General features: G+C 39.6%; 1 protein-coding gene across 2 annotated transcripts in view; it reads right to left on the reverse strand.

Moving 5' to 3' along the window:
- Positions 1–27,980, reverse strand: part of LRRC8C (leucine rich repeat containing 8 VRAC subunit C) — a 134,800-nt gene that overhangs the window by 73,029 nt on the left and 33,791 nt on the right. Inside the window, exon 1 of one of the 2 annotated variants that reach the window (XM_063799811.1) lies at positions 13,193–13,489. The exons of the other annotated variant lie outside the window; for it this stretch is intronic. The gene's annotated coding sequence lies outside the window, so the exon portion shown is untranslated. Of the gene's footprint in view, positions 1–13,192; positions 13,490–27,980 lie in introns of those variants that run through there. 2 annotated transcript variants of the gene reach the window in all.

Consider the following 27,980-nt stretch of genomic DNA (forward strand, 5'->3'; position numbering starts at 1 on the left):
TTTAATATGATGAATTACAGTGATTGATTTTTGAATGTTAAACCAACCTTGCATTCTTGGGATTAAATCCCCTTTGAAGTTTTCCTTATGGGAAAGTTTTTGGTTATAAATAAAATTTATCAGGCTTTGTAATTGTGCTTTTCAAGAAACTTTTTCCCATTTAAGTTGTCAAATGTATTGGCATATAGTTTTCACAATATTTCCTTGCTATCCTTTTAATGTCAGTAGGGTCTGTAGTGATACCCCTCTTCCATTCCTGATATTGGTAATTTGGGTTCTCCATCCCCTACTTCCCCTCACCTCTTTAATGGTTTGGCTAGATTCATTAATCTTTTCAAAGTACCAACATTTGTCTTATTTAATATTTTTCTGTCACTCATCTGATTTCAATTTCATTTATTCTGTTCTTAAATCTAGTATTCCTTTCTATGCTTTTGGGAATCTAATCCAGCTTCTTGTGGTGGAAATTAAGATGATTAATATTAAATGTTTTATAATATAGAAATATCAAGTTCTAAGTAACCATATCTATCTATCTATCTATCTAATCATCTTCCTACCAAACTACCTATGCCCTGCTTTAGCTATCTCATTATTTTTTCCCATTAATTTCAATGCTATATTTTTATCATTCAGTTTGAAACATTTTGAACCTTTTTGAATTTTTCTGTGGCCCATAAGATATGTAGAAGTTTCTTATTTTATTTACAAATATTTGAGGCTCTTCTAAACATCTTATTGTTCCTATTTTCTAATTTAATTCTATTGGGTTCAGAGAAAACACTCTAATATTTCAGTAATAATGTTTTGTCCTTTTTTGAGAAAAAACTCACTCATCATCCATATTGTTATAGTGTATGACATGTATTTTAATTTTCTCTAGCTGCTTCTATAGTTTTCTCCTTATCTTTGGTTTTCAGTAGTTAGACTGTGGTAATACACCCAGGAATGGTATTGTTGTACTTAACCTGCTTGTGGTATAATGTGCTTTTCAGATTGGTAAGTTGATGTGTTTTCACCATAATTGCGAAGTGTACGGCCATTCTTTCTTCACTTTTTTTCTCTCTTTTTTTCCTCCATTTTTTCCTCTCTTCTCTTTCCAGGGCATTCTTATCTTGACATTTTCCCACATGCCATTATGGCTCTGTGCAATTTTTAAAAATCATTTTCTCTCTATTGTTCAGACTATATTATTTCTATCGATACATGTTCAAATTCTCTACTCTTTACTTTGCTACCTCCAATTGTTGTTAAGCTCATCCAGTGGATTTTTCATTCTGGAATTTCTATTTTACTGTTTTTTATAATTTCCATTTCTTTGCTGAGAGTTCTCATCTGTTAATTCATTATGACTATATTTTCTTTTCACAATACTATAATAGCAGTTTTAAAATTTATTATTTGCTAACTTTAACATTTGGATCATCTTGGAGTTAATTTCTATTGACTGTATTTTGTCTTGATAATGAGTTATATTTCTTGTGCATTTTCATGCCTACTAGTCTGATTTTATCCTGGATATTCTGGATGACATATTATGGAAGCTCTGTAGTCTATTATTTCCCTTTGAAAAGTACTGATTTTTAGCTTTAGCAGGCCATTGACTCGGTTATACTGAAACTAAACTGTCTTCTCTAAGGTGGGCAGCAGCTAAAATGTCTGCTCAAGCATTTTAGGCTTCCTGCTGCTCAGGGGTTTAGGTTTACATGGAGCCTAACTCCTCTCATGAGCACTTCTGGGGTCAGGCAAAGATTTGGTAAGAGTTTATATGCAGATTTGAGGGCAATCTCTTTTATGTGACTTTTTTCCCCCTAGGATTTCCCCTTCACTTTCCAACCACAGAGCAAGGCTCAAACTCTACCTTTGGACTACGTATGACTGCAGTGTCAGGTATGAGAGTTAGTAGCTGTAGACCATATGGATTGGGTACTGGTTTCAGGAGAAAAGTCATAATTCAAATCTCATCCAGTGGAGTCTCTTTCTGTCAAGGATCAGTTTCCCCTCCATTTCTACTTGCTTTGGTTGCATTCCCATGCCTTTAAATAGTGGGGTTTTGTCTGGGCACTGTGGCTCACGCCTGTAATCTCAGCACTTTGGGAGGCCACAGCAGGCAGCAAGTGTAGGCAACATGGTAAAACCCTGTCTCTACTAAATATACAAAACATTAGCCAGGTGCGGTGGCACGTGCCTGTAGTCCCAGCTGCTCAGGAAGCTGAGGTGGGAGAACTGCCTGAGCCTGGGAGGTGAAGGTTGCAGTGGGCCGAGATTGTGCCCCTGCACTCCAGCCTGGGCAATAGAGCGAGACCCTGTCTCAACTAAATAAATGAACTAAATAAAAAATAGTGGGGTTTTATATTTTGGTCAGTTTATAATTGTTATAAACTCAAGAGTTAATTGACACAAAGCTATCCTACCATTGATGTTTTATTTTTTGAAAGGTATTTGATAAGCCCCTGCTTTTCTTCTTAGATTATTATCTCTAACCCTTAATTTAGTAGGTTATTTCAGTGCATTTGTAGGTTATCTTTTTTAAAAACTTGAAACAAAAAAATTGTAACTTAAACATCTCTGATTATTGGTTATGCCTATAGCTATATCAAAATTCAAATGTTTAATTGTTATGTTATCAAATAGTACCGTATATGTCAGAAGCCCAGTTTTAGAGGGTGAGGGACTATATTCTTCAGAATACTACACAGCATGAGCACATGCTTTAGAGTTCTGGAACTCACAAAATGTCTAGTATTCTATCACTATGAAGGAAAACATCCTGTATGAAATAACAGGAAAAGCTGTGACAATAAACTAGTGAATACCCAGGAGAACCTAAAAATCCTTTCAAAATTGAATTTTAAAGAGGTAAACTTATAAAAACACAATTCATTTTTGTTAATGATCATTTACATAAACTTTACTTATCTTACCATACTTAAAAGCAACACAACTTTTTGTATATAACTCCACTATCATGGAATCTACAATTCTCCATAAAATGTGACATAAATAGGTTTGCCTAGTCCACAAAACCATGCAGAATGGTAGTCATTACTACACACATTGAGACACTTTACTGCTCCTGGTAAGAATATGTCCTCCCAGCTGGACATGGTGGCTTATGCCTGTAACTCCAGCACTTTGTGAGGCAGGGCAGGTGGATCACTTGAGCTCTGGAGTTTGAGAACAGCTTGGGCAACATGATGAAACCCTGTCTCCACAAAAAATAGCTGGGTGTGGTGGTGTGTGCCTGTGCTTCCAGCTACTCTGGACGGTGAGGTAGAAGGATGGCTTGAGTCTTAGAGGTAGAGGTTGTAGTGAGCCAAGATTGTGCCATTGCACTCTGGCCAGGATGACAGAGCAAGGCCCTGAATCAAAAACAAACAACAAAAAAGAATAGAATATATCCTCCTTCCTACTGGTATATAATTGAATAAACCTTTTTTTTTTTTTTTTTTTTTTTTTGAGACATAGTCTCACTCCGTTACCCAGGTTAGAGTGCAGTGGCGTGATCTCGGCTCACTGCAACCTCCACCTCCCAGTTTCAAGTGATTTTCATGTCTCAGCCTCCTGAGTAGCTGGGATTACAGGCGCGCACCAACACACCCAGTTAATTTTTGTATTTTTTTTTTTTTTTTGAGATGGAGTCTTGCTCTGTCGCCCAGGCTGGAGTGCAGTGGCACGATCTCAGCTCACTGCAACCTCCACCTCCCGGGTTTAAGCAATTCTCTGCCTCAGCCTCCCGCGTAGCTGGGATTACAGGTGCATGCCACTGTGCCTGGCTAATTTTTGTATTTTTAGTAGAGATGGAGTTTCACTATCTTGGGCAGGCTGGTCTTGAACTCCTGACCTCGTGATCCACCCACCTCGGCCTCTCAAAGTGCTGGGATTACAGGCGTGAGCCACTGTGCCCGGCCAACTTTTGTATTTTTAGTAGAGGTGGGATTTCACCATGTTGGCCAGGCTGGTCTCGAACTCCTGACCTCAGGTGATCTGCTTGCCTAGGCCTCCCAAAGTGCTGGAATTACAGGCAGGAGCCACTGCACCCAGCCAAGAATAAACCAAATTTCTAACATGCTGTGCCCAAAGTGTCACATTTAGAGATAAATTTAGTTTGACATGAAAATCCTATTAAGGTACTAATGCTACACTACATAAATTGTAGCAATGCACAGAACATCCTCCCTGGATACTAGTCTGGTATCTACTCTATGGTCAAAAGAATCTCAACTTTTTAGGCAGTACGGAATATAACTATCTAGCAGGATAAGAATCTGAGGAGGAAAAAAGCATCCTCAAGAAAATAGGGTTACCACAGTTACAAGTACTAGAGGCAAAATCTGATGGAGATAAATTAGATACTCCCTGAGTTCTGGCCTTGGAGCAGACAAGCTGAGAGGAAAGTACTATAAAAATTACTTCTAGTGTGAAAGAAGCAATAAAAAACATAACTTCAAGGATTTCACAAAGCTTCCACAAAGATGTTAACTCATTGGCCTTACTGGTTGTGCAATATCATATGGCAGCGAATGCCTTGATCACACAAAAAGATCGTTTAAACGGATTAATAAGCTCCTCTTGTGGTACCTTTTAAAACAAAGCATGCTAAGTAGAACAGAACACAGAAATATAGAAGCCCAGGACCATAAATTATATAAAGTAGATAACACTGAAACTATGCTAGTTTAGATTATGCTTTGAAAATCTTCCCTGGTATAGAAAACCAGTTCAAAGTACTATCAGTGTTTATATAAATAGTGCTTGTAACTGTGACTCTGGATGCAAAGTGTAAATAAAGAAACCTAAAAGTTAATGGGTAGGTAACAAATTCAATGACCCTAATGCAAAAATGCAATGAGATGGATAGACTTTTCCTTGACCAAGACAGACCTGCAAAGACTGTCTAAATTGAGAGACTATTAAAAAAAAAAAAGTTTCTAACTTGATCAGGAACAGAACCTATTTGTGAAGTAGAATTCACAATCTCCTTCTATGAAGAAACACATATTCCTAATAATTAAGCAATTTTCTGATTAAGTTTAATAGGGAAACACTTGTTCTTAGAAACCAGCTACCTAGCCATCCAGTTAAATTGTTAGGTGTCAGTGAAAAGTCCAGTGACCTTGAACCCACGTTTTTTAAATCTAGGTTAGCTGTATCTGACCATTCACTTTTCTTATCAAATGTCCCTAAGAATGAATTTTTGAATCCATCTACCAGAAATATTTTACACGTAAGACAAATAAAATTTTAACACATGCTCAGAAATTATTTGTCCAAAAAGTTTTTCTAACAGTTCAGTAGTTACGCATTTCCATCCCCTGGGGAATAATCTTAATTTTGCTCTAATCGCATGTTTTCTTCCTCCATCTTATATTTTATTCATATATTTATTCAGCAAATATTTATTAAACGTTTGCTTCATGTCATGTACTATTCTAAATACTGGAAACTACAGTAACAAATTTAACAAAACAAATACAAATGTAGTATATTTATGTCATTTGCTTGGTTTTATTCAATGTACCACCCTGTACTTTCCTTAAATGAATTTAATTGCTTATCTTCGATTATTTCCTTTCACTTTAATTTTATATATTTTATTTTGCCAAACTCATTTCAAATTCTTGCTTCAAAATCACGGCACTCTATACACCACAAAGTCACTTATATAAATATCACCTGCATGTTTTCTATTATGCCATCCAGATCCTCAGATAAAATTCTAAAACACCCAACTCAGATCTAAACCCTGGACATACCTCCAGCTGCTACTTCCTCAGTTGACAATCACTTTCTGGTCACAGTTATCCACATAGCAGTGCACTAACTAGAAAGTTATGTGTGCTGGACAGTGTCTCCTAACTTTACTGATAAGCATATTATACTGAACCTTGCTAATATCAAGAGATAATATAAATTAGCCTGACAATGTTTTGCTAATGAAGCCATTCTCATAGTAATTTCTCTACAGTATTTTCCCAGAAGTTACATTTATAGGATATATCTTTCATACTAAAAAGATATTTGAGCCAGTTTCTAGTTTTCATAAATCTCTAAGCTATTTGAAAAAGACTAGTTAGTAATTTTTTGTTGATTTTGATAAGTTCTTAAAATACATAAGGAGAGGCTGGGTGCGGTGGCTCATGCCTGTAATCCCAGCACTTTGGGAAGCTGAGGTGGGTGGATCATGGGGTCAGGAGTTCAAGCTCAGCCTGGCCAAGATGGTGAAACCGTGTCTCTACTAAAAATACAAAAATTGGCTGGGTGCAGCGGCAGGCGCCTGTAATCCCAGCTACTTGGGAGGCTGAGGCAGGAGAATCACTTGAACCCAGGAGGCAGCGGTTGCAGTGAGCTAAGATTGTGCCACTGCACTCTAGCCTGGGCAACACAGCAAGATTCCATCTCAAAAAAAAAAATACATAAGGAGAACTGACAAGATGCATGAGTTTTCATATTTTTAGTTTATTTAGTGACTGTTACCTAGGATTTACTTTGATGCCTTAACTCATGTTTTATATGCTTACTCCTAATTTATAATTATTTATATACTTTCTCCTGCTTTTCAATCACATATAGAAATATTTACATGTCTCTTAATGTCCCTATTAAGAAGTATGACTTCTAAGTATACTTTCAAATTTCATCATCAGAATCTACAATAGTAGAAAAGACAATGGATATACTCCAAATAGGTAAGAAATGTTACTGTAAATTACATCATTAAATATTTATAACATGATTACTTATTGAGCAGCTATGCCCCAGACACTTTGCAAGTGCTGTAGATATATGGCAGTGAACAAGACAGATATGGCCTCTGCCCTTGTGGCAGTTTCAGTGTAGCTCCAAAAATCAAACAGAGAAAATATGTGGAAAAACAAATATATTTCTGGAGGTTTGAGGGTGAAGGAAAAGAATATGGTTTAAATAAAAGCTGGAGGAGATGAGGGATGAGTTGTTGGGGGGGAAGGGAGCATGCCAGGCTCCAGATGCTGAAAGCAGCCAATATATAAAGGAGACAAGCTCCTCTAGTCCTCACAGCTGCCATGATAGGCTTATGCTACCTAAAGAACCTGAGCAAGGCACTAAACATGAGAAAGCCAAGAATTTCTTCAGAGGCCCTCTCCTCCCCCCAGATCTACTTGTTGTGAACTGAAATCTCTTAGTTATGGAACGCAGTGTTTCATAATTATAAATAAGTAGGCCAGGCGCGGTGGCTCACGCCTGTAATCCCAGCACTTGGGGAGGCTGAGGCAGGTGGATCATGACATCAAGAGATCGAGACCATCCTGGCCAACATGGTGAAACCCTATCTCTACTAAAAAGACAAAAAATTAGCCAGATGTGGTGGCGTGTGCCTGTAGTCCCAGCTACTCCAGAGGCTGAGGCAGGAGAATCGCCTGGACCCAGGAGGCAGAGGTTGCAGTGAGCCAAGATCGCGTCACTGCACTCCAGCCTGGAGACAGAGACAGAGTAAAACTCTGTCTAAAATAAAATAACATAAAATAACATAAAATAAAATAAAATAATAAAATAAAATAAAATAAAAATAAGTAAAATAAAAAAATTATAGTTTAAAACATAAATTCTCTAATAGAGACACACCAATTTATACTCATACAATTGATTAGTCAAAAGAATGAATAATACCACAGCATTCCAGCATAACAGAAATATATAAAGGATGTTGAATGTCTGAAGTTTGCGGAGGGCTTCCCTTCCAGGAAATAAAAGGATACAGGTAGGGGAGGCTTTTGAGAGACAACTTTATGAATTTAATAATTTTGTCAATGTAAAATTGGGACTAGAAACCTTACATTTTTACATGTAAATTTCAGTTGAAGGGTCAATAAAGTATGCTTTATTTGCAAAAAAAGTAATTTAATTCCAGAGGATGTGTAAATTAAGGTATTGTATATATTCATACAAAAATTTATAGATAGGTTGACTATTTTTCATGTCTTTAAGTTTTATATGGCTCTTTTGTGATTTTAAACATGATATAGAATCATGCTACACCATGTGTTCTCAATGCGGGGGACAATCTTGGCCCTAGGAAAAATTGATTGAGGTGAAGGCGGGGTAACAAAACCTTAAATAATGGTTTGTGATCCACTGAAGAGTCACAGTACATAAACAGATACACAGTGTATCTGTGTTATTACAACTTATGGAAAAAAGGTTCACAGATTGAGGTTAATAATCAAAAAAAGGTTGAGAAATGAAATTAGCTCCACTATGTTCTCTCTAGTGTTTCCGGCCCTTGGATGGATTTTTGTTTTAGACAAACTAATTTCCTTCTTGTTTTACCTTCACAACCTCTTCTGGTATGGAAAGAGCTTTTATTCTCCTGAGTCCTTAGAAAGGTTCTTTAAAGAACATATAGCTCTCCTGGATTTCTTTGACTCAAAATACTTTGGTCATCTGGAACATTTTCAGTTACTTCCCTAAGCTTTAACATTTTTCTTAAAATTGATTTCTGAATTTTGCCAATTCTTCCTTTTCTTTTCTGAATTCTATTTTCTGAACCCGTATCACCTTGTCTCCATCAATTAACATTCGGTTAGATACACTGAATGTTAGACTTAGAACTGTATTTTAAAAGAACACCCATCGAATACCAGAAAATGATCCTAAATTCACTCCTCAAATTTGTGATGGTATGTTACACTCCTAAGTAGAGAGTCTAAGGTTTTGTTTGTCTTATGCCTGCTATTGGAAAAGAGCTTAGACATTCTCTATCTTGTAATCATTAGGAAATTTTCAATATATTCCTGCCAAACTATGTATTTCAAACAAAGTTCTGAGATTACACTCTTGTTGCTCTGTGCTGGCCCTGGAGCAAGTGGAAGTCTATTGGTGTGCTAGATGTCCAAGGCGACATTAGTTTCTCTTTCTTGCCCATCTTGACCCCACAGTCTCTTTCCTACTTTTACAGTCCAAGAATGACCAATATCTAGAAGGCCTCAGTCATAAGGTATTATAGTTATGCTTCCTTTATTTTACCTCTTCCATTTTATTTTTCTACCCCTCATATTTATAGTGAGTCATGTTTATAGTGGGTCTTCTGCTTGTGCTAATTCTCTCTCTGAAGGCCACTTCTGGTTGTAGCCTCCACACTGTGCCATGATGAGTTTTATTTTCAACGAAAGCAGTCTGAAATCCTCCTTGCTCATTATCTCAACCTCTTCTCTGAGGTAGGTGTTCCTTCCTCTCAAGTAAATTCTATTATTAAAGAATACATTTGAACCATTACCCATCTAAACTACCAAACTACTCAAATACGGTTGACATGCTCGGTATATTTGCAACCTAATGAGGTTATTATATCACCATGGAAGCAATTTATTAATGAAACATAGCTATCTTACATGGTACCTAATGTCCAAGGCTTTGTTTAAGAATGATAGCTTTCCAGCAAATGTAATACCAGTTAAACCAGTGGAGAAGCCTCGGTTGAACAAGTCTCAAGATAACAAAGAAGGTGCCACCAACAATTTGGGTGTCTTTCCTAATTATTGTAAGGATCTCAGAATATCCGATTTGTCTCTCATTCAGGAAATAGAAACCATCTGTGTATTATCCCAAGCAAAAATATAAAGAAATTTTTTAAAAATCCCTGACGTCAAAGAGTTTATAGTCTTTCAAATATATTACCTGGAAAAATAAGAATTTTAAAAAAATTTTAAAATAGCACTAGGAGTGGGCTGGGTGCTGTGGCTCACACCTGTAATCTCAGCACTTTTGGAGGGGTACGTGTTGTCTGAATTATAAGTCAACTGACAAGGATCTGGAGGGAAACAGGCAGGCTCATGAAGGAGGTAGCTTTTATGCTGAGCCTTGTAGGAGATGCAGAATTTCAGCTGGTGGAGGCTTGGTCAAGGGTGAGGTGTGTGGTGGGGAGAGACTGGCATTGTTATGGTACCCTGAGTGATATACAAGGCTAAGAGATCAGGAGAGGCAGAAAAAAGGAAAGTATGTTTGCCAAAAAATACAAATTCCGATCCATCGACATATTGTTAGTAAAGTAAAAATAAAATAAAAGAGTAAGAGCAAAGGAAAAACTATAGAATGTGAGTACATGTTTCTGACTCAAGACAACAAAAAAGGATGTGATTCAAAAGTTAAAGATGCTAAGAATCAGATTAGACCTTTGTATAATTACATAAAGAGTGAATCACTGATAGCAATGACTAATCACTACGTGCATGTAAAATATACATAAAGTGAAATACAGCAGAAATTTCTACCAGTGCTAGGATACACTGGTGTTAATCCTTACTGAGCACCTACTAGGTGACAAGAGCTGTCCTTTACATGCACTATTACAAGTAATCTGCACAGTGATCCAGCTAGGGAGGCTTTATTAACCCCATTATACAAGAGGAAACCAGGGTTCAAAGAAGTTGAATAATCTGACCTCATTTGCACTCCTACTGCGCGGTAGAGTCCGAATTTGACAGCAGCTTTTTCTGGAGGCCATTCTCTTTACCCCATGCCAAACCAGAATGATTTACAGTTCAAAAGGAATCAAGTAGATTCAAGGATACCTCCATGGTTATGTAACCCTCATTAGTTGTAGTATGCTTTTATGAGTGATCTGGAACTGGAGATACAGTCAACACTCCAGAAATGAAGTATAAAATCTTGGGAGTGTGTTACAGCCCATGAGACCATCATTGTCATGTCAGTGATAATAGCTGATGGGCAAGAGTAAATTGTCCATAAGGTTAAGCTCTGGATCAGTCGTTTAAGAGAAATCAGTGGCAAGAACATGGGTTTTAGAAACAGATGGCCTTGATTCAAAATTGGAATTCTGTTATATGGAAAACACTGGGCAGAAAACGTTACAATCTCTGTTTCCTCATATAGTCACTATGGTGAGTTAACAACAAATTTATATAGAAAAAATAAATAAGCAGCTTTGGATAATAAAAAAAAGTATATCATTAAGACTAAGGAGGCTTGGCTTCATTCAGGCACTAACTTAGCTGTATAGTCTTCAGCCAAATCAGAAACTCTGAACTTCCTTCTTACGTAAAATGTGGATGGCACCATCTACCTTAGGGGTTCATTGTAAGAACCTGAGATAATGTGTATTAGGTATCTAGCATGCAGCTAGATTATGTTATAGAAATGTACCATATTAGATCATTAACACAATTCTTGGCAAAATAAATATAGTTTCCACCTCATTTCATTTTAAACTTAGGCTCGCTCTATTATAATGTCATAGGTGACTATAACTTAATAATACTATAGAGTATTAAAAAATCATAACAATTTGGTAAAAATTGAACACTTGGGAGTTAAACATACTTCTAACTTTGTATTGTTTTTTAAAAGATAAACTTCATGGAAATAAAGTGCAACATTTTCATTCATTTATCTTACAGCTCCTAATGCATTATTTTCACTAAAAGCATTCCCGTTTAAAAACACATTTCATTAAAGTGCTTAATCTGAGAAATAATAGATTAGTACTATTAATAAAGGCTTGGATTTTATTAATAAGAAAATTGTTAAATATGCTTGGTATCTGTGATACAATTGTTGGGTTGATGGGTCCTGTCTGTGGCCAATCTATTATGTGAACCATGGCAAATATCTATCTTTGCAAAACTGCCCTACATCCCCCTCAAAGGAAACAAACTGACCCCAAGACAGAACTTAATCACTCCAGAGTAAAGCAAACCAATTATAGCCTTGGCCTTCCCTGTTAAAGCAAGTCACAAGAAATGCAAATATCCTAGACTAGCGCTGTATACATTTAATGTTTGTTTACACACTCAACACATTGTTTATGAATTCAGCGAGTTTTGTGCAGCTCAGATTACGTTTTGGGTTTTCAACAAATTATTTAAAAATAAACAGAATTTATAAATGTATAAAAATTATTGGCTCTGGAGATTTTGCAGCATTGTGCTAACCAAGAGGACTACTCCACTTTTACTCCTTTTTCGTCTAAATGGCATCTTAATGACCTGCCCACGCTGAAGCCTCATCGATGCTTTGGGAAACCATCACATACCTGTCGGGAAATGTGACTGTTGGTTAAGGCTACGTTTCTCACACTACCGCGAAAGAAGTATGTGACTTAAATACGGCTGCGATTTCCTTTACCTATTCCTTCCTTCAAAGGCTGCTTTAAATGGAGGTAATTCAAGCCTCCCCGTGCCAAACACCGGCACTCCAACAAAGATGGATTGGTTCTTATTTTTTACTTTGAGGATGGGAACCTGAAAATGTTTCCTAACGTTTGCTGAGGCTTTAACATGTTTAAGGAATTTGAAACCAAGGGAAGTTTAGCCGTAATACTCTGAAATATCCGCATTAGGATGCGGGCTAGGTGTCCGGCTATTGCAAAACTACGGAGGATGCGAGGTTTGGAAGAAACTGTTTGGACTTTGCTGTATACCGGGCAGGCGTGGGGGTTGGGGAGGGAAGAACCGGCTGAGGGAGAAAAGAAAGGCATTCGTGTCCACAGAACACATCTAAGGCTCCTGAGTTGCTAACTCCATCTCTAATCATCTCATTGGTGGGAACCAGCTGGAAAGGGAAAGATCAGCGAGCCGAGGCGTGGGATGAAGGCAGCGGTTTTGGCCTCAACCGCTGGCCTAAACACCTGGCTTCTGGGGCCCGCCCGATCAAGCTGAACCCCTTCCCTCCTGTCCTGCAGGTGAGCACACGGTGCTCTCACGTTTCTTCGAGAAACCTTCCAATTCCTTTCCCTGCCCAAAAGTGCTAACTTCAAGGGTTCGGAGGTGGCAGGGGGGTGATAGACCGGAAAGCACTGGCCCCGGGGTCTCAGAGATTTTCGAGGTAGGAAAGAACAACGATCGCCCCGGCCACGGACGCATTTTCCCTCGCGGACCGCCCCCCCACCCCCGCGCCCAGTCCGCAGGACCTGCCGCTGCGGCGCGGCGTTGGGCGCCAGGCTGAGATCCTCGCGCGGCCGCTCGGGCTAGCGCGGATTGGGTGGGGTAGGGGTTGGCGGGCTCCTGAGCCGCAGTAGCGGAAGGTTCCCAGCACCACACGCCGGGCGGGCAACCACATTCTGCCTGTCTGAGAGCCGGGGGGAGGCAGGGACGCGAGTGAGGCGGGGCGAGTCCCGGTCCGGTGCGCACAGCGGACCGAGCGGGTGGCCCTCTGCGGGCTGCCCCTCTCCATCCCTCCGCGGATCCCCCGCCCTTACCTCTGGGCGCGAGAGTGTCGACTGGAGAAGGTGCTAGGGAGCGGCGAGCTGCCTGGGGGTCGGGCTCAGCGGCTGCCAGGGACGGCGGCGTCGCCCGCGGGGTCGCTGCTCATGGCTTGTCGCGCCCGAACACTGCGGCCGCGGCCACGGCGGCGCCTTCCTCCTAGTTCTCTTCGCGGGCTTCCAGCCGGGACGCAGCTAACGCCCCAGCCCCGCAAGCCCTCCTCCCCTCCGCCTCCCCGGCCGCGGACGGAGCCGCCTCCAGCGCCGCCCCGCACGCAGCCCGGCTAGCGGCAGCCAGCGCCGCCCAGCGCCCGGCCCCGGGGTCGCCACCGCCCGCCGAGTCGACTCCGCGGTGCCAGCCCCGCTGTGACGCAGGCCGCGCCGCCCGGGAACTTCCTCCCCTGCAGAGACCACCTCGCTCCCGGGACTCGCCAGCGAGGGATGCCGCCGGCCGCCGGGGGCCTTCTCCAGGACCAGGAGAGAAATCCTCTCTCCGCTTCACGACGCGGCCACTCCCACCCCTGAGACGCCCACCTGGCGGACTCTGAGGGAGGATTCGGCTGCGTCTAATACCACCTCCACCCCTCATCCCTCACGATGCGCGGAAAACCACAGGCGGCTGTGCGCGCAGCGTCGGCTCAGCCACCGCAGCTCCTCCCCTGGGTAAGTTAGAGGGGAGCAGCCACCACTAAAAATAGCCCTTCTGGGAACTCCTCCGAAGGCCGGGGTCAGGATGAAGATAACCCCTCCACAGGAGAAGCGAAGGCCTCCTAAGAGAAGGGTGGGGAGGGGACGGTGGGATACAATGAGGAAGATGGAGAAGGAGAAAAGCAAAACCCAATATCCTTGGATCATGAAGCCCTTGAGCCCCTTGACAACCAAGTCTCCTTTCAGGCCGGAATCCCCAACTGCACCGCCCCTGCAAGACGGGCTAAGGGGCAGATTCCAGGGAGACTCAGTTGGAATGCCCCGCCTACAGCTCCCGCATAAAGGAGTTGACGGTGCACAGCAAAACCACCTGTTGTTTAACGAGTATGGAGGGAGGGGTTCTCTCTCATTGATTGATCTGAACAGTGCTTTTCTTCTCCCCATTTTCCCACCCAATTTCAGGATGAAAAAGCACTCTGACGTCTTGAAAGCTGGCAGCTCTCTGTTTAGAAAATCTCTGCCCAGTGAAAAAATGTACCGACAAGATTACTAAGTAACACAGTCTTCTGGGAATGCCTTATCAATGCCAGCTATTTGAAGAGCACCCAAAGTCAAACTAGTGCTCCGCGCTGGCAGTCTGGAAAAGGCAGATGTATGTGAGTAGAGAAACTGATAGACAACTAGTTGCTGGCCAGTTGGCCTGTTTTCATGCTACAAGCCTTCAGAAAGCAGTCGCCTCCTTTTACCACGTTTCTATTTCTAAACCAAAATGAAAAGGACGTTTGTTCAAAAGATATTCTCTTGGGCTTTACATTGCTTTCCCCCTGCTCACTCAGCAAAATCCTACACTTTTTTTCCAATTCCAGTGCTGCTTGTTGGGTGTCCTTCCGAGAAGACAACCTTAAATTCTCTTAGGCCTTAGGAGCTGAATCTAACACCAGTCTTAATTAACCTACAACAAGACAAAAATTTAGGTCGGGGCTTACCTCCTAGTCAGCAGATGGGAAAAATTCCTAGAGAGTCTCTGGGAAAAAGGCAAAGGCTAACTTTAGCAGTTTGCTAGAAAAAAAAAAAATTCAAGTACCTTGTAAGTCACCAGGGTAGATGCAGCAATACTCTCTAAGGTAGCTTTACCTCTTCAATTCTCTTACCTTACCTGAATTTAAACACAGTGAGGCAAGTACCAAGGTCACAACCGTCCTGTGGAGGGCCTTATTCTGCAAGGGCTCTCTGATATACTTCTATCTTTGTACCGTTGGCACCTGACCACAAGCTTAGGCATCCCTGAAATGCTCCCTTGCTACCCAGTGTCAAGGAATCATTGAACCTTAGACTTTGTACTCAGGTGAACCAGGATTAAATCCCTATTCTTCCAGTTTAAACTTAGGAAATTTACTGTTCTTTTTATCTGCCCCCTCCCCCCCACCCACATCCCCTTATCATCCCTATAGGTATAGTACTACAGGGTGCTGTGAGAATTAGCTAATATGCTCAAAGCACCAAGAACAGTGCCAATCACTTTGTAAGTAGTCAGTAAATGAGAGCTACTATTGTACTTAACTACTCTTCACTGAAAGCAAAAGAACCAGGAATAGCAAAAAGGTTTGGAAACCTGGGATCTGAATCCCCTGCAAGTTGAGTCCACCCCAAGTTGCTTTATTGCAATACTTTTGGCTACTGTTGTGTCTGCCTTCTAATTGGATCAACTGGGTAGTTCTTCACGTGTAGGCAGGTGATTCACATGCACATTAATGCTTGAAAGCCACTAGTCTAAAAACTATGCTACACTGGTTAGTTCACCTTTTCTTATTTTGCAGCATGTAAACCTTAAATCTAGTGATCTCACCTCAGTCCACCTAATTCACATTAACATCCACACTTAGCAAGCTCTCTGTAAAGGACTGGTAGAATTAGCAATCAGTCAACTTGAGTGAGGGTCTTAAAGAAGTACAAGGCTTATTCTCTGACTTCAGGGTGTTCATAGTTCATGGGAATCATGCATACACACAAACCAGAATAAACCATTTTGAAGCAAATGTGCTTGAAGTTCAGCACGTCTCCAGGAAGGAGAGGGTACTGTGAGCTAGAAGAACTGGGTGCACAGACTCTGTCTTGACCTTTCACTTTATACCCAATTCTTTAGGCTAAATTTTGACATTCTAATTGGACTTCCAGAGTTAGTAGTTCCCACACTAAAGACTATGTAATTATAAGTTAACCATGTACAGGTTGGTGATAGAAGCAGAAGTAGATATTTCTGGGCTGTGCAGGGCTGTGGTAAGGGATTTGGAATGAAATAGGTCTGGGCTTAAATCTTGTGTCTCTAGCTATGAACTTCAGTTTCCTCATCTGTCTATTGGAATATAACTACCTTTTAGGGTTGTGGTGAGACTTAGAATATCTGTAACCCCTCTAGTGGGTTGTATGGTAACAGCAATTATGTTACATTGTTGTTTTGTTGTTAGCTGTAAGAAAACTCAGGCTGGGCTGAGTTGTTCCTTGAAGGCGTAATTAATTAATTTTTTCTGAGACAGAGTCTCATTCTCTGTGATCTCGCTGACTGCAACCTCCGCCTTCCAGGTTCAAGCAATTCTCCTTGCCTTATCCTCCTGACTAGCTGGGATTACAGGTGCCCGCCACCACGCCCAGCTAATTTTTGTATTTATTTATTTTTTTTAGTAGAGATGGGTTTTCACCATGTTGGTCAGGCTGGTCTCAAACTCCTGACCCCAGGTGATCCACCCGCCTTGGCCTCCCAAAGTGCTGGGATTATAGGCATGAGCCACCACGCCTGGCCTGAAGGCATAATTTAAAAGTCACCTTCTCTATGAAGCCTCCACAGGTTCTAGGCAAGTATAACTCTTCCTTCCTTGTGTGACCACAGCACTTACCATGGCATGCTCTCATTTGTCTCTTTACATGCCTCTTCACTACAGAGTCTGGGAGCCTCTCCAGGGCAGGGCTGTATCTTGATTCACTTTTATGTCCATTATCAATACCCTGCACAGGACCTGATATTAAATATTGAAATAATGAGTTTTTAAGTGTTTCAGTTTCTTGTATTGGTTCTGACTTTCAGTATAACTCTTATTATACTATAGGCTCTAAAACCTGAACCCTTTAGCTCATAAATAATTCATACTAAATTTATGTATTATGTATATGTATCTGCTTAAACCTTGATGATGTCAATGCTGGGATTGTTCTTTCAGACCAACCTGCTATTCTTGTTTTGTTTTGCATTTGATTTCAGTTGATCCTACCTGGTAAGAGTGCAAGTAAAATCTACATTCTAAACCAAAACCACCAGCCCGATTTTACGCTGCATTCTCTATCCACCCTGTGCACATCTGCTCCCCATACCATTTCTGAACTTTGTGGGAAGAGGCTGAGCTAAAAGAAAACGTTGTTGTTTTAAGTTTCAGTTGTTTAGGCTGTTTCAACCATTAGCACTTTCTGAATTAATACCTGCAAGATAAATGCTACCTTTAGCAACAGTTTTGAAATCCTTGACTCTGTGCCATTAAAAATGCTAGACAGGGAAAAATAAAACCTTCCCTAGAAAATTCTTTTGCCCAGAAAGTTGCCTGAGAGGTAATGTCAAATGTGGACTTGATCCCAAAATAGCAGTTGAATTTGTACCAGAGGAGATGGTGGTCTATTGGGGCTAAAAATGACACCCCAAAATGAAGGAATAAAAAGCAGCCTCAGAAGCAAAGTCTCTGTCTAGCTTTCTCCTGCCCTCCTGTCTCTCACTCTCTTATTCTCCCTTGAAGCAAGCCATAGAAACTGGAATCCTTCTTCCCCGAGGTGGGTCATATAAACCAGAACCTTTTCCCCAAAACCAGCCTTAGAGCCTAAAAATTTTACTCTAATCTTCTCCCTCCCTTCCCTTTCTCTTTCTTGCTAACTGCTGGCCATAAAGAAATTAAGACCCTCATTCCAGGGGGGTCCTACCCCATACCTGGGAGGAAGGAATGTCATACCGAAAGGCCAAGAAGAAATCTGAACAGACAGGCCTTGCTGGATTTCCCCATTCAGCCTATTAGCACTGGATCATACCCCTTTTGTCCAATCATATTTCTACACAGCTTTCCATACTTCATTGAACCCAAGCATAAAAATGGGCCAAGAGCAGGTGGCTCATACCTATAACCCCAGCATTCTGGGAGGCCGAGGTGCAACATCACTTGGGCCCAGAAGTTACAGGTTACAGTGAGCTATGATCAGGACATTGCACTCCAGCCTGAGCTACAGAGTGAGACCCTAAATCAAAAATAAAAATAATAATAAAGGAATAGTTGCCCCTATATCTTGGGGTCTTCATTCTGAAGGCTCCTGTGTCACATAAAACTATGATCAAATAAATTTGTTATGCTTTTCTCTTGTTAATTTGCCTTTGTTAGAGAGGTGTCAACTGTTACTCTTATGATAGGAAGGAAAGGAATCACCCCTTTTTGCTCCCTACAGTACCAAGGACCTAAAAATAGGATTCTATAAAACTTTGAATCAGATTCTTCTAAAACAAACCTTATTTATTTTACCACCCCAAGACAGAATTGTTTGATCCCACTAACTTGTGAAATTTCCTTTGGAAATAGTAAAGAATAAACACTTATGAGGTACACATTATGTGCTAAATGCAGGTTGAATATCTGTTACCCAAATTCCTTGGGACCAGAAGTGTTCTGGATTTCAGATTTTGAATATTTGCACTATACTTACCAGTTGAGCATACCAAATTCAAAAGTCTAAAATGCTCCAATGAGAATTTCCTATAAGCCTCATGTCAGTGTTCAGAAAATTTGGAGCACCTCAGATTTGGGATGCTCAATGTGTACTAGCTTTATATGCATTGTCTCATTTATTCACCATAGCTATCCATTACACAGGCAGTATTATTTTCTCATATTGACAGATGAGAAAACAGAGGCCCATTGTAATCCAGTAGCTAGCCGAAGGTCACATAATCAGTGAGTAGAAGAGTTGGGATTTGGGCCTAGGCAAGTCAATTTCAGGGTTCTCATGCTTACTCACTACTTAATCCTATAGGACAGGAGTATTTATTTTTAAATGGAACCCATCAGTTATTTCAGTAAGGTTAATAATGTACTTTTTCAGTATTTCAAAATTGCATTGATTTGTGCTTTTTCCACTAGTGTACTCATATCCCATATGTGCCTTCATGAGCTGGTTTTGCAGCTTACTCTTTAATTGAAAAGCACTTTACGACTGAAAGCAAACTTCTTAATGAAAGATCATAATGTGTCCGTAGCTCCGAGTTAAGGCAACATGAACTATAACCAGACAGAGAGTCTCATTCTTAGAATTATTGTTCAAATGGGTCGATAGATAAGTAACTTTCACATGAGAAATATTATTATATTATGATATAATAAGAAATATATATATATATATTGGTCATTGTCTATGGTTCCTGGCTTACAGCTTCTAAAACTCTTGTAATTTCCTCAGTGATTAGAGCTATAGGATCATTTTTTATTATATTTGGGTTTTGTCTTTAGTTCCTGAAATAGCTCCGGATAAAGGTGAAAAAAGTGTCTTTTATTACTCATAAGATGTCTTCTTCAACCACACCTGGGTTTATGTTAATGAAGCAATTTTTGGAAAGCCCCTAGATAACTGCAGGATGGGAGCTGGTTGCTATGGAAACTTAAACGTGTGTGTGTGTGTGTGTGTGTGTGTGTGTGTGTGTGTGTGTGTGTGTGTGTGTGTGTCTAGACTAGAGGGTTGGAATTTTCAGCCCCACCTGGACCTTTGACCTTTTGGGAGTGGAGAGGAACTGGAAACTGACTTAATTACCAACGCTAATGATTTAATCAATCGGGCCTATGTAATGATGCCTTTATAGAAACCAAAAAGGATGGAGTTCAGAGACCTTCCATGTTGATGAACAAGAACACATTCACCTGCTGTAGGGGTAGGTGTACCCCAAAACTCCACTGATACAGAAGCTTCTATACTCAAGACCCTTCTATACTCAAGACCCTGGATCTTACCCTATATATCTCTTCATCTGGCTATTTATTTGCATCTTTTAGTATATCCTTTGTAATAAACTAGTAATCTAGAAAGTAAACTTTTCCTAGCTCTGTAGGCCATTCTAGTAAATGATTAAACCTGAGGAGGAGTTATGGGAACCTTTGATTTGTAGACAAGTTGGACAGAAGTGGTATATATCCTAATATAACATGGGAACCTGCCACTTATGATTGGCGTGTGAAATTGGGGGATGGGGAAGCAGTCTTGTGGGACTGAGCCCTTAGCCTGTGGGGTCTAATGCTATCTTCAGGTAATATCAGAACTGAGTTAAATTATAGGATACCAGTCAGTGTCCATTGGAGAATTGAATTATTGTGAGGAAAAACCCACACATTTGGTGGCTAAAAGTATTGATGTGAGTAGTAGCATATAGGAGTTTTTTGCTATATACATATGTAGTGTAAGTTCAAAGTAAAAAGTTTTGTATTGTCAGGAGTGACTTCTTTGCACCTAAATATCACTGCTATAACTGCGTTACTAAGGAATAGTTGCTTGCTTTTATGTATTTGGCACCTGCAGCTACTGTTCTAAAAAGTTTGCATGTGTTAACCTATTAATTAAATCTACAAATGACTGGCTGTACCCATGAAGTGAGTTATTCTAAAGACAATGGAACATTTAAATGGTTTAGAAATTTTTTGATTAAAAATACATTAATAATATCTCCTAAAGAATGTGACTGATTTTTTTCCAGGGCTCAAATTTTTCAGTCTTTTCATAACACCATATTTTATTATGCATACACAATATGCCATAGAGCCTGTCAGATCACAACTTAACATTGAATTGCCTCAAATTTCAGTGGCATCAGCCCTGACGAAGCATCTAATTTTAAGCCTAAGCAATTGTTTCTTTGTTTTGAATGAGAAGCTGTCCTCTCTTTGAGGCATGAAGATCCATGGCTCAGGAAACCTTATCACGGTAGTGAAATTGAAGATGCTCTTGTTACTCACATAAACATGATTCTCTCTTTGGAAAATTATTGTAGACAGTGCTTTGTATGTTTAGGAAATGCCGTAGCCATGCGCACATGCTCTGTCCATGAAAGCCACCACCCATCCTGAGGTATGATGCATTTTTTTTTTAGCGTTTTTGGAGCTTCTTAGTTTCCTGAATCCACTCATATTTTTGTCTCTTTAAGAAACAACATCAGCAACAACAAAGCCTGATTTCCCTTCTCAGTATCAGTGATGTATTAATGGCACTTTTGCTGTTAGTGAAAAGAACATAAGCTGGAATTGATGAGACCTGGATTCCAGTCATATTTCTTTCATTGACCAACTTTGTGACTTGGGAGAAATCTCTTAATATCTTTATATCCTCAGTCCTCATTTGAAAATGAGAGGATTGGGAAAGATGTCTTCTTAGGGCTTGTTTGGTGTGAGAATTTTATACATAGATATTAAAATTATACATGTTTATCCTCCTTAGATTTCAGTCAGTAATGGATATTACCACCAGCATTTAATCAAGGAAGCAGGAAGTGATCCATCACTGCTAGCTGCTATCTACAGGAATTCTGTCTACAGGCAGGGCAGACCAGTCAGCCAGTATCTTCCCGAAGTACCTTGGTCTTCCACCATCCATCCCACTGAGAGAGCCGTTCCTCTAATGAGGCATTTCTAAGCAGCTGTCCATTTAACTCTACCCCTTGAGATATACTGAGAAATAGGAATCTATGGTTCCTATTGTTTGGAAAGTAGTATATCTTCCTTGAAGATTCACAATGCGTATTAATATGCTTAGGGCTCTGAGAAGTCCTGTATTAAAAATGCTTGTTAAACATTGCTGAACCTAGCATTTCTTTAACTTCACTTGGCCATGGAGCTATTTCCTTTATTACACCTATCAACATTCCAAAAGAATAAAATTCCTCAGAATAGAATATTTTGTTATTTTTGAGTTAAAGACTGCAGAGCCTTCATAAGACTTTTCTTGTTGGAAAGAGAAGGGAATTGTGGGCTCTATAACTCATTTAATGAATATCTGTCAAGATAAGCCCTCTTGGTAGATGTTTTCTTCAGCTATTTTCCTTACAAACATCAGTCATAATAGAGTGCCTGACATCTTTAATAGGACAAAGAGTATCCATTCTCATTGGTAATAGTGCAGCTTTGTTCTGTTACACTGAGGAATAGTTCCCTGGCTGTTACATACTCTTGTTAGCCTCTGGGTTCCATGACATCCTTTCAGAAATAGCTGAAACTGATATAGAACACGCACATATTCTGAGCACAAAAAAGATGACATAGAATAGTCTATTATTGGTGACTGTTGGAAGACAGTTCTCTATGGGTCTCTAGTGTTTTTGTACTCTTTCTTCCAAAATAAATGTTCAAGGATATTTGTACAGTGAACAGCCTTGAAAGACAGAGATAATGTCTTTCTCTGGAGCAAAAGCCAGACATGTTTACTGTCCAGTATAATAAAGAGAATGTTTTTCTCCAAAGCAAACGGGAAGCATACTTACTGCTCATAAAAGGTTGATATTCCCTAGCTCAGGATTTCTCTCCTATAACACAATCCACTGTGGAGTTAGGTGCTTTCTCGCTCTCTTTGCATCTCCCTGTGGGAAGTGGGTCTCCAGGAACTGATATAAAAATGCTGATACTTTGGATACTGCTATTGAAGTGAGTAGTAAACTTTCTTTTGTCTCTGACCCAGGACTTTTCACGTCTTATACCACCATCCCAGAAAGTGTAGCAGGCTAGTATTTTAGTTTCCAAGGATAAGAAAATTTCAGACCCTCCACATTTCTTTACAACAACTAGCTTTTTCCTCTCTACTAGGTGGAAATTGATGGGATAACTTGATATACTTATCTACCCTCCCTCTCTGAATCATTCCTGGCCTAATGAATATTCTCTCCTATGAATGCTTTTCTAGGCCTGTTGTGGCATTTTTCTTTTTTTTTTGAGATGGAGTCTAGCTCTGTTGCCCAGGCTGGAGTGCAGTGGCACGATCTCGGCTCACTGTAACCTCTGCCTCCTAGGTTCAAGCAATTCTCTTGCCTCAGCCTTCCCAGTAGCTGGGACTACAGGCACATGCCACCATGCCCGGCTAATTTTTTGTATTTTTAGTAGAGACGGGGTTTCACCGTGTTAGCCAGGATGGTCTTGATCTCCTGACCTTGTGATCTGCCCACTTCAGCCTCCCAAAGTGCTGGGATTACAGGCGTGAGCCACTGTGCCCAGCCTCTCTTGTGGCATTTATGATAGCCTTCCATCCTTGTTTCTGAGGAAGATTCAATAGAGAGCTATTAGAAGTGATGTACTCTGATTAAGGAATTTCAAAGAAAAGGCACCATTAATTTAAAGTCCAGCATGATAACATTTCATTACAATGATGAGACAATATTTTATATTCTATTTTATTTTGAAAAATTATTTAAAAATCAATTCTCAGTGAAAAGGAATTACCATGTTACATTAAAGAATGTGTGTGTGTGCGCGCGCGCGCGTGTGTGTGTGTCTGAGTTAGTTGCATTGATAGCTTCCAAAATGAAAACACTAGGGTTCAGATAAGATGAACTGCTTCCAGTGACCAAAAGGAGGAGCATTTAACCACAACATGAAAACAGCTTATGGTCTCATTTAGGAGACTGAAAACATCTCTGATCTCTTAAGTGTCTCGAATATTCTTTAGCTTATAAAATGCTCCAGATAATAGCTATTTACATCTGATCTGATACCATTTTATATTAATTGTTCATTTTATTGGCTTAACCAAAATTCAAAATTATACCTTCTATAATAATATATCTGATCATTTGCTTTGAAACAAACACTTTCTGATTGAAAAATTATCAGAGACTTTAAAGTATAACAGTATTGATTTAAGAGCAACCAGGTCTGCACATTTGTAAGATGACAAGCAAGTTGTAGGCTGACAACTTGCTGCAGTGATTTGAATGATACAGACAAGGTAGCTGATTAACATTTGCTGAGGATTTACTCTACGTCAGGCATGATGTTAAAGATTTCACATGTAGGCCAGGCGCGGTGGCTCACGCCTGTAATCCCAGCACTTTGGGAGGCCGAGGCGGGCGGATCACAAGGTCAGGAGATCGAGACTATCCTGGCTAATACAGTGAAACCCCGTCTCTACTAAAAATACAAAAAAATTAGCCAGGAGTGTTGGCGGGCGCCTGTAGTCCCAGCTACTCGGGAGGCTGAGGCAGGAGAATGGCGTGAACCCGGGAGGCGGAGCTTGCAGCGAGCCGAGATCGCGCCACTGCACTCCAGCCTGGGCGACAGAGCGGGACTCCATCTCAAAAAAAAAAAAAAATTTTTACATGTATGATTTCATTTCATCCATGTAACAACAGGATAACAGGTAATCTTACTATTCCCATTTCACAGATAGGGAGTCTGAGGCACATACAGGTAATGTCACTTGCCTAGCCTCATGCTGCTAGTAAGTGGCACAGCCAGGAGTATAACCCGGACAGCTTGACTTGAAAGCCCACACTCTTATCACGCCCTTTCTATCTTAAAACATCACAGTATTTTAAACTGCTGGAAAATGTCATTTTTTCCCCCTAGAGTGCTAAACAAAAATAAACAGTCTTGCTTATCTGGAGTTTCATACCTAATTATCTTCATATATACGATGTTTTTGATCTTCATTTCTCTACAGTGAATATATTTCAGGACCATTAAGGGTGAATTGGTATGCATCAGCCCATGTTGACTGAGAAAAAAAGATACCGTATAGCCCATTTTGAGTAGGGAGACATTCTAGTTATGCCACTTGGAAATGTTTCACATAAGGTTTTGCTGTATCCCAGACTCCTAACATAGATGCATTTGAAAAATCATTTAGTAACCTAAAACAAATACCAAGAGATGTTGAGTGTCTTTAAGTCTATATCCAAAGAGGGAGGAAAGAGCAACAATATTTTAAAAGTTACTAATTCTCTACCTGGAGATGTTTCCGTTTTTCATGATTATAAAGACTATTACTGCCAGCCCCAAATTGCCCAATTTCCAGGTTCCCCAGGTGGGCACATTGTGATGCTGCCTAGGCTACAAGTCACATCACAATACTTTTCCTCAGATCAGACTGGCAGGTCAGCCTCTCCAGTTTCCCAAGGAGGGTGAGGTGGGGAGTGGTGCAAGACTTCTGAGTGCTTTAAGGGGAAAGGAATTTTTTTTTGAGATGGTGTCTCGCTCTGTCGCCCAGGCTGGAGTGCAGTGGCGCGATCTCGGCTCACTACAAGCTCCGCCTCCCGGGTTCACGCCATTCTCCTGCCTCAGCCTCCTGAGTAGCTGGGACTACAGGCGCCTGCCACCACGCACGCCTGGCTAATTTTTTTTTTTTTTTTTTTTTTTTTTTTTTTAGTAGAGACGGGGTTTCACCATGTTAGCCAGGATGATCTCGATCTCCTGACCTCATGATCTGCCCGCCTTGGCCTCCCAAAGTGTTGGGATTACAGGCGTGAGCCACCGCGCCTGGCCAAAAGGAATTTTTAAACTCTTTTATGATTATTTCTTAGGATGATGAGGAAATCATTTAATAAGCAACCTTTATAGATTGCTGCCTAGCCTCTCAAAACTCCAAAATGATTTCTAAAAAATAGCAATAAAAAGGCTTCATGCAAAATTCTCTGCAACGTTACATCTACTCAGTGTCCTGGCTACCGAAGACAAATAGTATGATACACATTTCAGTTGCAAAAGCAAGTTTCACTTCTAGCATCCCATGCAACCATTTTCACAAGAAAATGAGGAGTCGTCATGGTCTTTGCTGAAAAACTTTTGTGAAGATTGGTGGATATTTTTCTGTCTTTCTGTTAAGACCCTGAAGAACAGAGTTGAGTGGAACTTACTTTCTGTTTCTGTTATCTAGAGTGAATTAAGAAGTTTAAGAGAAGCAAGTATGAATCTCCTGATCTTGTGAAATCTCAAGTAGCTAAAAGGAAGTATTGACATTTTTTAACTGGAAGTATTTGAATTTACCTGGATTTAAACCTGCATTGGCATTTTTTATAACATATATGATGACTGAATTTCTGTAGACCCAGTAGGAAATCGCCTATTTTTTTTTTTTTTTTTGAAAAATCATCTTCCCGAACTTTGCAGTTCTTTAATCAAATTTGCACATGGCTCTGATGGGTTTATAGTTCTTTACTGCCTCCCTGATTTTGCATGTGTCTTTATACCATCTTCTAATTTCTTACTTTTTGTCCTTATCACTACACTCTCTTTCTCTCCAAATTCCATCAGTCTTTAAATGTTCACTTCAAATTCTATCTTCATAAAGTTTTTCTCACACTTTCTTTTCTGTAAATGCTTTCCTATGGTTTGAATGTTTGTGTCCCCTCAAAATTCATATGTTGAAACCTAATTCCCAGTGTGATAGTATTAAGAAGTGGGGCCTTTGGGAAGTGATTAGGCTATGAGATTTCCAGCATCATGAATGGGATTAATGCCCTCATGATAGAGGCTTTAGGGAGCTTATCCCTTTTGCCATATGAAGATGCAGCAAAGAGACAGCAAAAAGGTACCATCTATGAAGCAGAGAAGCCCTTACCAGCCACCAAATCTGCTGGTGACTTCACCCGAACTTCTCAGCCTCCAAAACTAAGGCAATAAATGTTTATAAATTATTCAGTCTAAGGTATTTTTTCACAGCAGTCCAAAGGGACTAAACTACTCTATAGTCATTAATCATCACTCTTACCTTCCATACCTGTGAGAACCTAAATAAGCTGCTTAACTTCTCTGAGCCTCAGTTTCCTGAGAAATAAATGGGGGTAATTATAGTGTCTACTTTATAGTCTGGTTGTGAGGGTTCGATTATTTAATACATATAAAATATTAGAACAGAGCCTGACACATTGTAAGCATGTGACAAACATTAATTTTTATTAATATTTAACAGCTAATTGCATCCTTATTTTAAAGTTTTCCATTTTTTTCTATTTTCCATATGGTAGAGGTTAAAATTTGTTGATTTGATTTAATTATGTATAGTATAATGCCAAAGGGAATCTTTCTTCAAATTTTTAATTATATTGTAAAGAGTTACTAATTGACAGTTTTAGCTAAGGTTAGCTTAGTTATAATAAAATGTTTAAAAAGTGAACATAATGAATACTTATTACCTGAATTAATATTACATATAATATACATATAATTATATATTTATTATATAAAAAGTTTATTTGATTATTTAAATTTGTATTCATTTATGTAAATAAATTGTTATTTTTATTTATTAAAATTGATAAATTTTATATAAATATAAAACTAATATAACTTAAAATGTTTCTACATTTTTATTTCAATTTAATATATCACCCATGATACACTAAAATCATCATTTCTTTCCCCCACCCCAAATTTAAACACAGGAAATTGTATTTTTGAGAAATTCTTATCTAAAGTATCTGTCATATTGTAGAACTTCTGTGGATATGAATGAGTCAATGTCCTAGTTACTGATATAGAAAAATGGCTACACACCAATAATTTTGAAAAAAGACTTTCATTGTTTACTGAAATCGCATGCAGGAAGAAATAGCTAGTTTTAACACACCAGTGTTATGTGTTCTTTTTTACATGATCTATAAAGGGATACATCTCAAGATCTCTTCAAATCCCTCATAAATTTGTGATCTACAGAGTAGGGAGGGCCTCGTACTCTAAAGCAAACAAACTTCAAAAGGCTGTTTGAAATGTAAAATTGGGCAATATTAATTTTAAAACAGAAACAGTTCAGCCATTTGAAAACAAGAGGTGTCAATATTTCTGTCCAGAAACCAATGGGAGTATGCCACCAAAAATTAAGACACGGGTCCTGAAGTTTGTTTGAGATAAAATACTAAGGTCTCGTAAATCAGAGGAGCCACTTTATCTATATTACTTGGCTATCTTTAGAAAGTAGTTTTAACTCTTCAAGCAGTTTTAACTACTCAAACCATTGTGTAGTATTTTGTAATGGTGACAAAACTTTAGATAAGATGAAATCTTACTTCAAAATATCTCTCAAACCCTTCCTTTCCTCCCTTTGCATTTCCACGTCTCTCCTCTAGTTTTGCTCTCATCACTTTATGCCTACCTAGTGGCCA

This window comes from Pan troglodytes, chromosome 1 (genome assembly GCF_028858775.2).
Source record: "Pan troglodytes isolate AG18354 chromosome 1, NHGRI_mPanTro3-v2.0_pri, whole genome shotgun sequence".
NCBI classification, from domain to species: domain Eukaryota; kingdom Metazoa; phylum Chordata; class Mammalia; order Primates; family Hominidae; genus Pan; species Pan troglodytes.